This window comes from Procambarus clarkii, chromosome 12 (assembly GCF_040958095.1).
Source record: "Procambarus clarkii isolate CNS0578487 chromosome 12, FALCON_Pclarkii_2.0, whole genome shotgun sequence".
NCBI lineage: Eukaryota > Metazoa > Arthropoda > Malacostraca > Decapoda > Cambaridae > Procambarus > Procambarus clarkii.
Genome location: NC_091161.1, coordinates 49,692,551 through 49,706,975, shown reverse-complemented (window position 1 = coordinate 49,706,975; position 14,425 = coordinate 49,692,551). Strand labels below are relative to the sequence as shown.

The window sequence follows — 14,425 nt, the reverse complement described above, 5'->3', positions numbered from 1 at the left end:
CTCTACCTATAACTAGTCAACCAATCTTTGTAAAAATTTATTGTATGTATGTACCTTACCTAAATAAACATTTTATTTTATTTTATTTTTTAAAAAACCAAAGCTGGGAACATTAGTGAAATACCATCGATGGTATACAGGAGTGCCCCCCATGCCCTTGCACCACCCATAGCATTGCTGTTCAATAAATCCCTAGTGTGTCATACCTTCCCTAATATCCTTAAAAAAGCAAGAGTAACGCCAGTTCATAAAGGAGGTAACACGGCAGACATAAATAATTAGACTCATATCAAATCTACCTATATTATCAAAAAAAATTTTTTTTTTTTTTTTACAAACAGCTCTACTCCCTTATAAAATTCAATATACTAAGTCCTTGTCAGTTTGGCTTCCGCTCCCATAAGAGTACCAATGATGGTATTGTTAGTCTGCTTGACTTAATCTTCTCAGCCCTCGACAAAAGTGAGTTTCCAATTGGACTCTTCATTGACCTGAGAAAGGCTTTTGATACTGTTAACCATAACTACCTCTTACTTAAACTCCACCAATATGGAATCCGTGGCCTTGCCCTGAACTATATCCGATCCTATCTTAGTAACAGACACTAATATGTAGCCATCAATGATATAACCTCTCCCACTCTACCAATAACTGTATGGGTGCCACAGGGCAGCATCCTAGGACCCTCCTGTTTCTTATATACATCAATGATCTCCCTAATGTCTCTAACATACTTAAACCTATATTGTTTGCTGATGATACTACTCATCTACTCTGACCCCAACCCACTCATGTTAAATAAGGTTGTAAACAATTAATTAAAAAAAGTCTACTTTTGGATGTCAACCAACAAACTCACACTAAACATAGAAAAGACCTACTACATCTTATTTGGAAGCAAATCAACAAATGCAATTCAGCTTCAGATAGATAATGTAAACATTAGCAATAAAAATGATGGAAAGTTCCTTGGCCTGTACTTAGACAAGAGACTCAACTTCAGCACCCATATACAACACATAACTAAAAAGGTTTCTAAAACAATTGGTATACTCTCTAAGATCAGACATTATGTACCCTACTCTGCTCTCCTCTCACTCTATTATGCACTTATCTATCTCTATCTTACTTATGGTAGCTGTGCTTGGGGTTCAACCTCTGCAAACTACCTCAGGCCCATCATCATCCAGCAAAAATCTGCTATCAGGACAATAACTAACTCTACTTTCAGACAACACACAGCTCCTCTGTTTAAATCCCTAAACATGCTAAACATAAATTCAGTTCACACATTCTCCTGTGTAAATTACGTTGATAAAACCCTTTTTCTAAGTGCAAACCCTGTTCTGAAACTCTTCCTGGACAGATGTAATAGAACACATGCCCACCACACCAGACATAAATATCTCTTTGATATCCTCAGAGTCAAACTTAATCTATGTAAACACTCTATGTAAATAAAGGTACCTAGTCTATGGAACTTACTCCCTAATGATTTGAAAAGCTGTCCAACTTTTGCCATATTCAAAAATAAAACCAAAAAGTACCTAATTTCATCTTCATAGTTTTCTACCATGGTCTTTATCTTCACACTGTATCTAGTGCTACTCAATCCCCCAATATTTGTACCTAAGCCATATTACTTTAACATTGTAATCTTAGATATCATTTGATATCATGGTTGTTGTATTGAGTGCATTTTCTACTGCATTATTCCTTGAAACTTTTCCTCGAAATGATCCTCATATTGTGCTTCAGTGAACCACTGTATAACCCTGAAATGCTATTCTCATGTATCTAGTAATCCTTGTTTCTCTATTGTGTATTATTCTGATCTGCTTTTGTGTCAATATTTCTTCAAATTACCTGTAAACATTTTTGTTGATTTTACTGTAATTATTTTAGTTAAAATTATCTGTACCTGTAAAGAAAAGCTATAAAATACCTGGTAACATTTTTTATCAATTTTACTGTTAATTTATCAAAAAAAAACTGTTAGTTTAAAGACTTACCCGAAACGCTATGCGTGCTATATACGGGCTCTCCATAGCCCGTGTTACTTGGAACTTTTTGTTCCAGGTAGCAAATCTTTAACAACAACAACATATGCGTGCTAGTGGCTTTACAAGAATGTTAATTCAACTTATTTTCTATATTCTCTGTTAACCTCTATTGTAACTTCTTGTAAAAAAATAAATAAAGATAAAATAATAAAAATAACAAATCTATTTATGATGGGTTCAAGCGACGATTGAGTAGTGCGCAAAGCGTCCCTCACCTGTGACGTCACAGCGTCATCCGCCACCAGGAACATCAACAAAGCGGTCAGTTTGTGGTCCGTGCAGTCAGCAAGAAGACAAACACTTCATGCAATCACGCAAATATTATCGTAAGTAAACACTTATATTTTATAATATTATTAGACTGGTGCTGGCTATAGTGCTGGTGTATTAAGAGGTGAGGAGCAGTGGTGGTGTATTGAGAGGTGAGGGGCAGTGGTGGTGTATTGAGAGGTGAGGGGCAGTGGTGGTGTATTGAGAGGTGAGGGGCAGTGGTGGTGTATTGAGAGGTGAGGGGCAGTGGTGGTGTATTGAGAGGTGAGGGGCAGTGGTGGTGTATTGAGAGGTGAGGGGCAGTGGTGGTGTATTGAGAGGTGAGGGGCAGTGGTGGTGTATTGAGAGGTGAGGGGAAGTGGTGGTGTATTGAGAGGTGAGGGGCAGTGGTGGTGTATTCAGAGGTGAGGGGCAGTGGTGGTGTATTGAGAGGTGAGGGGCAGTGGTGGTGTATTGAGAGGTGAGGGGCAGTGGTGGTGTATTAGGAGGTGAGGAGCAGTGGTGGTGTATTGAGAGGTGAGGGGCAGTGGTGGTGTATTGAGAGGTGAGGGGCAGTGGTGGTGTATTGAGAGGTGAGGGGCAGTGGTGGTGTATTGAGAGGTGAGGGGCAGTGGTGGTGTATTGAGAGGTGAGGGGCAGTGGTGGTGTATTGAGAGGTGAGGGGCAGTGGTGGTGTATTGAGAGGTGAGGGGCAGTGGTGGTGTATTGAGAGGTGAGGGGCAGTGGTGGTGTATTGAGAGGTGAGGGGCAGTGGTGGTGTATTGAGAGGTGAGGGGCAGTGGTGGTGTATTGAGAGGTGAGGAGCAGTGGTGGTGTATTGAGAGGTGAGGGGCAGTAGTGGTGTATTGAGAGGTGAGGGGAAGTGGTGGTGTATTGAGAGGTGAGGGGCAGTGGTGGTGTATTGAGAGGTGAGGGGCAGTGGTGGTGTATTGAGAGGCGAGGGGCAGTGGTGGTGTATTGAGAGGCGAGGGGAAGTGGTGGTGTATTGAGAGGTGAGGGGCAGTGGTGGTGTATTGAGAGGCGAGGGGCAGTGGTGGTGTATTGAGAGGCGAGGGGCAGTGGTGGTGTATTGAGAGGCGAGGGGCAGTGGTGGTGTATTGAGAGGCGAGGGGCAGTGGTGGTGTATTGAGAGGCCAGGGCCAGTGCTGGTGTATTGAGAGGCGAGGGGCAGTGGTGGTGTATTGAGAGGCGAGGGCCAGTGCTGGTGTATTGAGAGGCGAGGGCCAGTGCTGGTGTATTGAGAGGAGAGGTACTGTGCTGCACATACAGTATATAAAAACAGCATAATATTTTAATCACAAGCGGGGTTTCCTAATGGCTCCTTGAGACTTATGTGCAAAGTACTTAACCCAGTTATAAGTTCCAAATCACGTGTGTCGTATTATTAAACATCTCTTTAGAAAGCTGATTTATGTTATTTCTTAGTGTTCACTACTACTAGGTAATGATAAATATATATCTCACTGATATATTATTAATTATATTCAGCTATTGCAGATGATTTTGATGCTGCAAACCGGAGATGCATAGCTGCGGAAGATACGTCTGAAGTGGAAACTTAAACGAAGCTTCAGATATGATGCAAAGAATGCCAAGAATAACAAATGTAAGCATTGAAAACCTAGTTCAGTAATGAAAAAATTTCACAAAATTGACATACTGTGCATTATTTCATCTCATTGTCAATCATATTTAATGATTTTTTTTTATGGAGTAATCTTTGCTATGTTGATAGTGCTCGTTGTGTGTCTGCAGGTGCATTCATCGTGTGTATGATGCCAGGTGTTAAAGTATTATTTCTTACTCGTTCATGCTCTCATTTAGACGTTTGGCCTCGATGAGGTTCAGTCTTGTGACTGGTGTGTGACACGTTTCTGTTGAAATGTAGTCTTTTCGAGACTACATTTCAAATATTACCTAACACATATGGCTACTCCCTCTCCTTGTCTAATATATCTATCTGTGTGAAATAGATTAAATCCATTTATTTGATATTCATCTAATAGTTCTCTATTTTCTACATTCATCCATGTTTTGGTAAGTGCAATAATATGTATTGTTTCATTGCAGATAAGAGATTCCAGATTTCCAAAGTACTGAAACGCACACCATACAGGCTTGGTGGATCTCGGTGCAAGGTAAAATAATTTATTTACTTGTACAGTATATATTTTTAGCTAATTACCAGTATATAAAACCACAGTACTTAATTTGAACAGTGTCAAAGACACAATTACATCTTACTCATAAATACCATTATATACCTCACTTGTGGTAACATATACACACATTAAGTGTATTATGTAGCATTATCTGTAATTAACTGATTTTCAGAGCTGCTCATTACAAAATATTCTTTTAAAAAAGTGTTTCTTAACAATAGGAGCATTTCATTACAATATATCCATAATCAACTATATCAAACCCTATTACAGGTAAAACCAGTAGGCATTCTACTGTATTTTATCAAACCCCTATTAGAATAATAGATCTTGTAATAATTTTGCAAAATTAGTGCCATTTACTATTTTTAAAATAATAATAATAAAAAATTAACCGATATGGTGCATTCGGATGACAAACCAAATTTTTCACTTTTGACAATTGAGCACCTGCTACATCCAGATTCCTGGGAGGAAAGGAAGGACAATCTTTGGAATCATTACTTAAGTAGACAGGAAAGCTCATTTATCAAAATACATTAACATTATACATATTTTGATCAAAATAGAAAATATCACGGAAACTCCGAAACTCGGAAAAATCCAGATGACATCTATAAACAAATCCCCTTTTCCTAGTTCTGCATCTCTCCTTTGGAATAAATTTTGTTGTGCCTTTATCATATTTTTCACAAAACTTGACATACATCTCATTTACTTCATGTCCTAACGGCAAGTGTTTGTCAAATTCCTTAAGGAAATATCTGAGTTCCCCATAATGACCTCTCCACAAATCAGGTTTTTCAACTGCTTCAAGCTTATTTTCTAACAGATTATAATGCATTGCATACTTTATTCCCAAAAAGACATGGTCACTTTTACCCAAGGGAGAGAGGTACTGAATGACAAATATCTCTTCCTCTTTCCTTGTAAATATAACACCCAGAATGGTGGGAACATCCCCTTCCCTCATCCTCGTAGCTTGTTTAACATGTAGAAACATGAATGTTTACAGGATGAGGTTTACAAATCTACAAGTCCAAAAATCCACTGTTCTAGCTTAGCAAAGCTTAGCTTAGCCTACTATATTGAACTTTAACTTTATAACAAAACCAATCAAAAGGGTTTGCAATAATATTAGTTGAAAAATTCTACCAATTTTTGTTTTTCAGTGTTAATAGTAAAAATGCTTATGTTTTTATTGTTAAATTTCAAAGTAATATCAGTTTGAAGATATTTAAGAATAAATATGGCTAGGTCCTTTTAGTGTATAAATGTATATTATCCACCAAAAAATTCACACAAACAAAAATTGTTAATTGTAACATAAACTTTTTCTAGTATGTGTCCTGAAGTAAATTTCTATCAAACCTCACTGGAAAATTCATTGGGGTTGTATGTTTATTGTTAGTATGATATACAGTCTACTGATCAATTGAACTAGGTACTATTTATCATCCAAATGCACCAATATGTCTTCATTCTTCCCAGATGAAGGAACTAGGTAACGTTCATCATCTGAATGCACCATCTGCAATGCATCATCTGAATCCTTTCCCACACTCATGACACACAAGAGGTTTATCAGCTGTATGCACAATCCTGTGAGTTTTTATAAGTCGCAGATGATTGAATCCCTTGCCACACTCAGGACATTCACGAGGTTTATCATCCGTATGCACAGTCATGTGACTAATTGTACTAGAACGTTTCCCAAATCTTTTCCCTGCATTCAGCACACTTGAAATGTTTAGCACCTGTTTGTAGTGTCCTATGCACATTTATATATATATATATATATATATATATATATATATATATATATATATATATATATATATATATATATATATATATATATATATATATATATAAAACTGAAAACTCACACCCCAGAAGTGACTCGAACCCATACTGCCAGGAGCAACGCAACTGGTATGTACAGGGACGCCTTAAACCACTTGACCATCACGACCGGACATAAGGAAGTGATAGCCGAAGCTATTTGAACCACTTCCCCGTCGGCACTCGGATGGTAATCTTGGGCATAGCATTTTATCAAATCACCTCATTCTTTGGGGCACACGTGAGGAACACAAATGCAAACAAGCCTGAATGGTCCCCAGGACTATATACAACTGAAAACTCACACCCCAGACGTGACTCGAACCCATACTGCCAGGAGCAACGCAACTGGTATGTACAGGGACGCCTTCATCCACTTGACCATCACAACCGGACATAAGGAAGTGATAGCCGAAGCTATTATGTCCGGTCGTGATGGTCAAGTGGATTAAGGCGTCCCTGTACATACCAGTTGCGTTGCTCCTGGCAGTATGGGTTCGAGTCACTTCTGGGGTGTGAGTTTTCAGTTGTATATAGTCCTGAGGACCATTCAGGCTTGTATGCATTTGTGTTCCTCACGTGTGCCCCAAAGAATGAGGTGATTTGATAAAATGCTATGCCCAAGATTACCATCCGAGTGCCGGCGGGGAAGTGGTTCAAATAGCTTCGGCTATCACTTCCTTATGTCCGGTCATGATGGTCAAGTGGATTAAGGCGTCCCTGTACATACCAGTTGCGTTGCTCCTGGCAGTATGGGTTCGAGTCACTTCTGGGGTGTGAGTTTTCAGTTGTATATAGTCCTGGGGACCATTCAGGCTTGTTTGCATATATATATTAGGTTCGGTCATATATCCACGTTAATTTTAACTCCAATAAAAAAAAATTGACCTCCTACATAATGAAATGGGTAGCTTTATCATTTCATAAGAAAAAAATTATAGAAAATATATTAATTCATGAAAACTTGGCTTATTAGGCAAATCGGGCCTTGCATTGTAGGCTGAGAAGTGAGTTCTGGCTACTAGGTACGACATTATATATATATATATATATATATATATATATATATATATATATATATATATATATATATATATGTACTGCCTTTATATATATATATATATATATATATATATATATATATATATATATATATATACAGTACAACCTCGATTCAACGTACTATATGGGACCACCCCCAGTTCGTTGGAGCGTTGGATTCGTTGCAAGAGGTGACCTTCAAGAGGCGTTTGCGTCAGTGTCTTTTTTTTTCTTGTACACAATAAAAATGCATTGTATCATATTACTTACTGTACCTATATTTTACTACTCTACTAAAAATTCTGTAATTCATGTATTTACCTTATTGTTGGAGTTATATCCATCTTGAAGTTTTGTGAAGTTGTGAATGCTCTACAGTTAATAGGTACTGCAGTGCATTAAGCCGTTAGCACTGTATTATTAAAAGTGGTTTTGCTGTATGTTGAGTACTACAATACAGTTCTTGAAAACTATTGTACATTAGAATTATTGCAACTTTAATTTTAACACTATGTACACACTTGAATTTAACACTTATTCTAATTGTTCACTTCACACACGATGTTTTTAGATGTTTGCATCAGCTTTGCTGGTGCTCGCTGCTGCTGTGTTGGCTTCAGCTGCTTTTGTGCTGGTGCTGGGTACAGCTGTGCTGGTGCTGGGTACGGCTGTGCTGGTGCTGGGTACGGCTGTGCTGGTGCTGGGTACGGCTGTGCTGGTGCTGGGTACGGCTGTGCTGGTGCTGGGTACGGCTGTGCTGGTGCTGGGTACAGCTGTGCTGGTGCTGGGTACGGCTGTGCTGGTGCTGGGTACGGCTGTGCTGGTGCTGGGTACGGCTGTGCTGGTGCTGGGTACGGCTGTGCTGGTGCTGGGTACGGCTGTGCTGGTGCTGGGTACGGCTGTGCTGGTGCTGGGTACAGCTGTGCTGGTGCTGGGTACGGCTGTGCTGGTGCTGGGTACGGCTGTGCTGGTGCTGGGAACGTCAACAGTGCCAGTAACATTTTGTATAATCTCATCATCTGTTAAATGACCATTGATTAAATGATTTATTAATTTTATTATTTCGAAGCCGTAGTCACTGAACTGTGGCGACGAATTGAAACGAGAAACGCATGGTGTTTACAGGGATTAGACCCGTCCACTCGCTCACGCTGGAGTTGTTCCAATAACAAATAATTTCTCAAATAGCAGATGTCTATCATATTACAGTATATTTTCGGTTTTATTTAGTTTAGTTTAATTAGGATAATAAAAAGCTATTAAAGCATTGGTTTTAGAAATGATTTATTAGTCTGAAACTTTCAAAGTCATGGGTCACTGAACTATAACGACACAGACGAAGGAAAACCAAGTGAGGTTTACAGAACAGTATTCCCTTATCTGTCCACCCTCACTCACCTTGTTTTATCACAGAAAATGTCTATAAGGAGATTTTACGACATGTAGTTAGCTAATCACGCTTCAGCCTTTAATTTACAAAGATACGTCTGCCACAAATCAGTGGGAGGTTGGGAGGGAGGTGGGCAGGCAGAGCTTGTAAGGGAGAGGCAGGGAGGGAGGCAGGCACGGAGGGAGACAGGCACGGAGGGAGGCAGGCAGAGCTTGGGAGGGAGGCAGGGAAGGAGAGGATGGATTGATGGTAGGATGGAGGGAGGGATGGATGATTTGAGGGTGTGTGTGTGTGTATGGGCTGTAGGGGTGGGGGGGGGGGAGGTGTGTCGGTTGTGGTGAAGGGACCGACTCGCTGATAACCCTAACTCTGACCAGTTAACTTTTTTTTTTTAACTTGATTTGTTTCTTCAATTCTGGATGGATGGAGGGAGAAAGGGGATGGAGGGAGGGGATGGATGGAGGGGATGGATGGATGGATGGAGGGAGGGGATGGATGGATGGATGGAGGGGGGATGGATGGATGGATGGAGGGAGGGGATGGATGGATGGATGGATGGAGGGAGGGAGGGGATGGATGGAGGGGATGGATGGATGGATGGAGGGAGGGGATGGATGGATGGAGGGAGGGGATGGATGGAGGGAGGGGATGGTTGGATAGATGGAGGGAGGGGATGGTTGGATAGATGGAGGGAGGGGATGGATGGATGGATGGAGGGGATGGATGGATGGATGGAGGGAGGGGATGGATGGATGGAGGGAGGGAGGGGATGGATGGATGGATGGATGGATGGATGGATGGATGGATGGAGGGAGGGGATGGATGGATGGATGGATGGATGGAGGGAGGGGATGGATGGATGGATGGAGGGAGGGGATGGATGGATAGATGGAGGGAGGGGATGGATGGATGGAGGGAGGGGATGGATGGATGGATGGAGGGAGGGGATGGTTGGATAGATGGAGGGAGGGGATGGATGGATGGAGGGGATGGATGGATGGAGGGAGGGGATTGATGGATGGAGGGAGGGGATGGATGGATGGGATGGATGGATGGAGGGAGGGGGATGGATGGATGGAGGGAGGGGGATGGATTGATGGAGAGAGAGAGAGAGAGAGAGAGAGAGGGGGAGAGTGAGAGAGAGGGGGAGAGAGAGAGAGAGAGGGGGGAGAGAGAGAGAGAGGGGGGGAGAGAGAGAGAGAGAGAGAGAGAGAGAGAGAGAGAGAGAGAGAGAGAGAGAGAGAGAGAGAGAGAGAGAGAGAGAGAGAGAGAGAGAGGGGGAGAGAGGGAGAGATAGAGGGGGAGAGAGAGAGAGAGAGAGATAGAGGGAGAGAGAGATAGAGGGAGAGAGAGAGGGGGAGAGGGAGGGAGGGAGGGGGAGGGAGGGAGGGGGAGAGAGGGAGGGGGAGAGAGGGAGGGCAGGAGGAAACAAGCATGGTGTGTGTACAGGGATTAGACCCGTCCACTCACGCTAGAGTTGTTCCAATAACATACAGTAATTTCTCAAAGAGCAGATGTCTATCATGTTACAGCATATTTTCGGTTTTATTTAGTTTAGTTTAATTAGGATAATAAAAAGCTATTAAAACACTGGTTTTAGAAATTATTTATTAATATGAAACTTTCAAAAGTCATGGGTCACTGAACTATGACGACACACAGACGAAAGTGAGTGAAACCTCACTGTAAAGTGAGGTTTACAGTACAGTATTCTCTTATCTGTCCACCCTCACTCATCTTGTTTCATCACAGAAAATGTCTATAAGGAGATTTTACCACATGTAGCTAGGTAATCACGCTTCATCCTTTAAATTAATGTACAAAGATACGTGTGCCCCAAATCAGTGAATGAAAATCATGGAAACTCAGTTGTTCACTTGTGTGGATCACTGGCTGGTGTTTGTGTGGACCATTTTGGCTGGTGTTTGTGTGGACCATTTTGGCTGGTGTTTGGTTCATATGGTTCACTTGTGTGATCCAACTTCTTATGAAGAAATTATTAATTGTAATCTGTGATAGAATGAGAAAGTTTTCCACCACTCTGTGAACTCTGTCCCAAAATCGTAAGCTTGTGGACCACTTGTGGTCCATTTGTGTGGTCCACTTGTGTGATCCACTTGTGTGATCCAACTTGTCATATGAGAGAATTATTAATTGTAATCTGTTATAGAATGGGAAAGTTTTCCACCAGTCTGTGAACTCTGTCTGGACATCGTAAGCAAATCCGAACATCCCTCGCTTCGGCGAACCATTGTTCGTCGAACCGGGTGAGTAAATTCGGCCTGAAAAGTGTGCGAACTAGCCGGAGATTCGTTGAATCGGGGTACGTTGAATCGAGGTTGTACTGTATATATATATATATATATATATATATATATATATAAATAAAGGCAGTACATTAGGTTTATTTGAGTACATAGCATTGATGTTTTTAAATTATTGTAAAGCAATTAACACCCATAGGGCTTTGGGCAGGTCCTAAATCAACAGATAATTTTAAGTTGGCCTGGTTGGTCCGTGAGCCCGGTTTGTCCGGCACTTATAATATTAATATTTATTACACGTATAATATTTGACTGGCAGTCTGTCCATGCAATGTTGCAAGGCTCTTGGTTTCTTAGATTTGCCAACAATTACACATGTGATTGTCTGTTCCGTCAGCATTCGCACACATCATGGCCAAGAGCCTGTCCTTGTTGACCTTACGTCCTGGCACACAACCCTCACTCCTCATTGCTAAAGATTTTTCTGGTAAACTCTTCCAATACAACCCAGTTTCATCTCCATTATAAATTTGATACGAATATAAATTATTTGCCACAATGTATGCTCTTAATTTCTGTTTAAGGGGGCGTCTGGTTGGCATCTGGGTCCAAAAATGCAAAAATGAAAACTCATTCGATTTCAATCAAACTCTTTTGACAAGTTCTATATGAAAAGTGTTTCATCTGGTCCAAGTTTTAGCATTGTAGCATAAATAGGAAGGGAGAAAAAAATATTGAAGTAGTTGTGAAAATTATGCAAAAATGGTCAAAATCGATTATCAATCAAAAGTGTCAACTGAAATCATAACTACGACTCTTTGCTATCACAATAGCATATATTAAACAAATATTATACTTAGCTTAATTGGAAAAAAAATTTAAGGAAAAAAAAAAAAGTATTTTTTTTCTTTTTTAATTTTTTTTTCATTTTTTTTTTTTGGGCGATTTGCATCAAACTTACACACCTGACTGTACGTAAGCCTATCTGTAAGGATGCCAATTTTGGAGAAAATTGGTTGATGTCAACCCCAGCCACAGATTTTAGAACCTTAGACTTTATTCATTTCTGTTTTTTTTTTCAATTGACACAAACGTTTACAAAACTGATTCCTTTTTTATTCAATTTACATGAAACTTACACAGTATATGTGGAGGGCATGTCTCTACATTGGGGGGCTTTCATTTTTTCTCTAAGTTCATTTATTGATTTTATAATAGCAATAAACATGCCATATTTGCAAAATATTTTGGGGAACTTTGAACATTTGTATTAGGATAACTAAAGATGTTTTGGAAATTCTAAATCCCCAAACCTTTATTATATGCTAATGTGTCAGAAAAGTGTCACAGAATAATTTTATCTGAAACGTGTGTTCTGAAGTGTGGACTTGAAAATGTGTAAAAAACGTTCAAAAAAAAAAAAAAAACTCCCTTTCTATTTACGCTGCAGTACTGAAACTTGGGACAATTTAAGCACTTTTCATAGACAACTAGAAAAATAATATTGGTTGACATTGAACAACTTTCATTATAATAACCAGACGCCCCCTTAAATGGTTCTACACTGCTTTCATCTGCACTCAATTTTTCACTGACAATTTTCCTCTTCACAATATTGTGCCTACCCTTGAACCTTGCAACCCACCCTTCACTCGCTTCAAAATTCATTATTCCAAGGCTTGCAGCAAACCTGCTTAGCATTTTGTATTTCTGGCCACGAATTGTCAGGCCAGCTGTGCAGTGCTGAGCAAACCACTTGTACACAGCCTCATCCAACTGTACATGCGTCAAAGTTTTCATAGTCTTTCTACCACACCCTCTGCTAGTGCTTGCACCTTCACTTTTACAGGTTGAAATGAATTTTATAAGTTATTCTTTTTGTTTCCTTATATCAGAAACAGTACTAGTGCCTATATTAAATTCCTTGGCAACACTTGAGGTCGACCGGCCATTTCCACAAAGTTGTATAACACATAGCTTGTCCTTAATTGTTAGGACAACCTTCTTCCTCTTAACATCTCCAGAACGATTCATGCTGCTACCAGACATAGTCTTGGTCAAAAATGTTCAAAGTTACTATGAAAATAAAAAAAAGTTATTTAAAAAAATATTTCACTAATGGTGCAGCACTGTGGTGTAACATGAGGGTAGAGAGCACATGGCTGGACCAGGCCTGGATGGGTCCAGTCGGGGCAGGGAGGAGGCACGTTATGTAGGCCGCCAGCAGGAAAAAAATATATTTTTGAAGGAAACTTCAGCCTGTGCAAATTGTTTTTTCGGAAACTTGCATGATTTTTTTTTTTACATAATTACTAGTATTTCTTTTGACTTTGGCTATGGTGAATTGTTCTAAAATCGATGGTAATTCCTGTACTGTAGTCTATAGGCCTCTCCCCCATCCAACCCTTATCCCCCCAGGTGGTCCCTCTCAATGCTCCCCTCTCCCCCGACACCACCCACCCACCCCACCCCCTCCTACACCATGCGCCTTGAGCCACAGGCAGACGGGATTAATACGGTACGACCTGCCTCATGGTTTTCATATACGGACAATTCCATGATTATCCGGCTGACTGTCCAGATAGTGTAACATCGGCAGCAAATTAACCGGCTCTGATATTTTATCCGGCTAAACCAAATACAAATACAAATATTTATTCAGGTAAAGTACATACATACATGGTAAGATACAAAAGTTGATGGATTTATAGATAGAGCTAGTACATACAATGCCTAAAGCCACTATTGCGCAAAGCGTTTCGGGCAGGAAAAACACCAAGACTAAAACTTAATACTAATTGAGATTAAAGTATAAATTGTGTTTTGAAAAAATGAGAAAAAATAATGAAAAAAGGGGGGGGGAGGGTAAACATGGAAGAAAAAAAGCAAAAATACAATTTGGTCAAAAAACCAGCGTTGAATGTAATGAAACGCCATTTTCTGGGTGAGTCCCGGAGGCTCCCCGGAGCTATCCCAGGCTGATATGCTAATGTCAGACTTTGGCATCAGTCATGTGTATGGAGTTCTTAGGCCTACCGGGGACCACGGCCAGAACCGGGCCCCCTCAGAGAGGCAAGGGGAGCAATGGCCTATAGAAGCCACCGTGTAGTTGGAAGCATTCTATGTCTGCCATCGACCGGAACAGGCACCCAGAAAGGTAAGCGCCCCAAAACAAACCCCTATTCTGGTTAAAATTGCTACCTAAAACCGAACTAGTGGATAGAACTCCCCAACCGAAAACAAGCAAACTAGTGTGACGTCACACACTGCCGCGCCGCTGTCTGCGCAGCTCCCCCTCCCCGGGAGGGGGAAGGGGGAGCCCCAGATCCCCCGTGCCGGCTACCCACACCTCAGTTCTTGAGGCTGGATGTCAAAAACGCGAAAAACCGC

The 14,425-nt window shown here is 40.8% G+C and overlaps 1 protein-coding gene across 2 annotated transcripts in view; it reads left to right on the top strand.

The window, feature by feature from the left end:
- Positions 1-14,425, top strand: part of LOC138363935 (zinc finger protein 271-like) — a 506,693-nt gene that overhangs the window by 391,162 nt on the left and 101,106 nt on the right. Inside the window, exon 3 of one of the 2 annotated variants that reach the window (XM_069323393.1) lies at positions 4,404-4,471. The exons of the other annotated variant lie outside the window; for it this stretch is intronic. The gene's annotated coding sequence lies outside the window, so the exon portion shown is untranslated. The remainder of the gene's footprint in view (positions 1-4,403; positions 4,472-14,425) is intronic. 2 annotated transcript variants of the gene reach the window in all.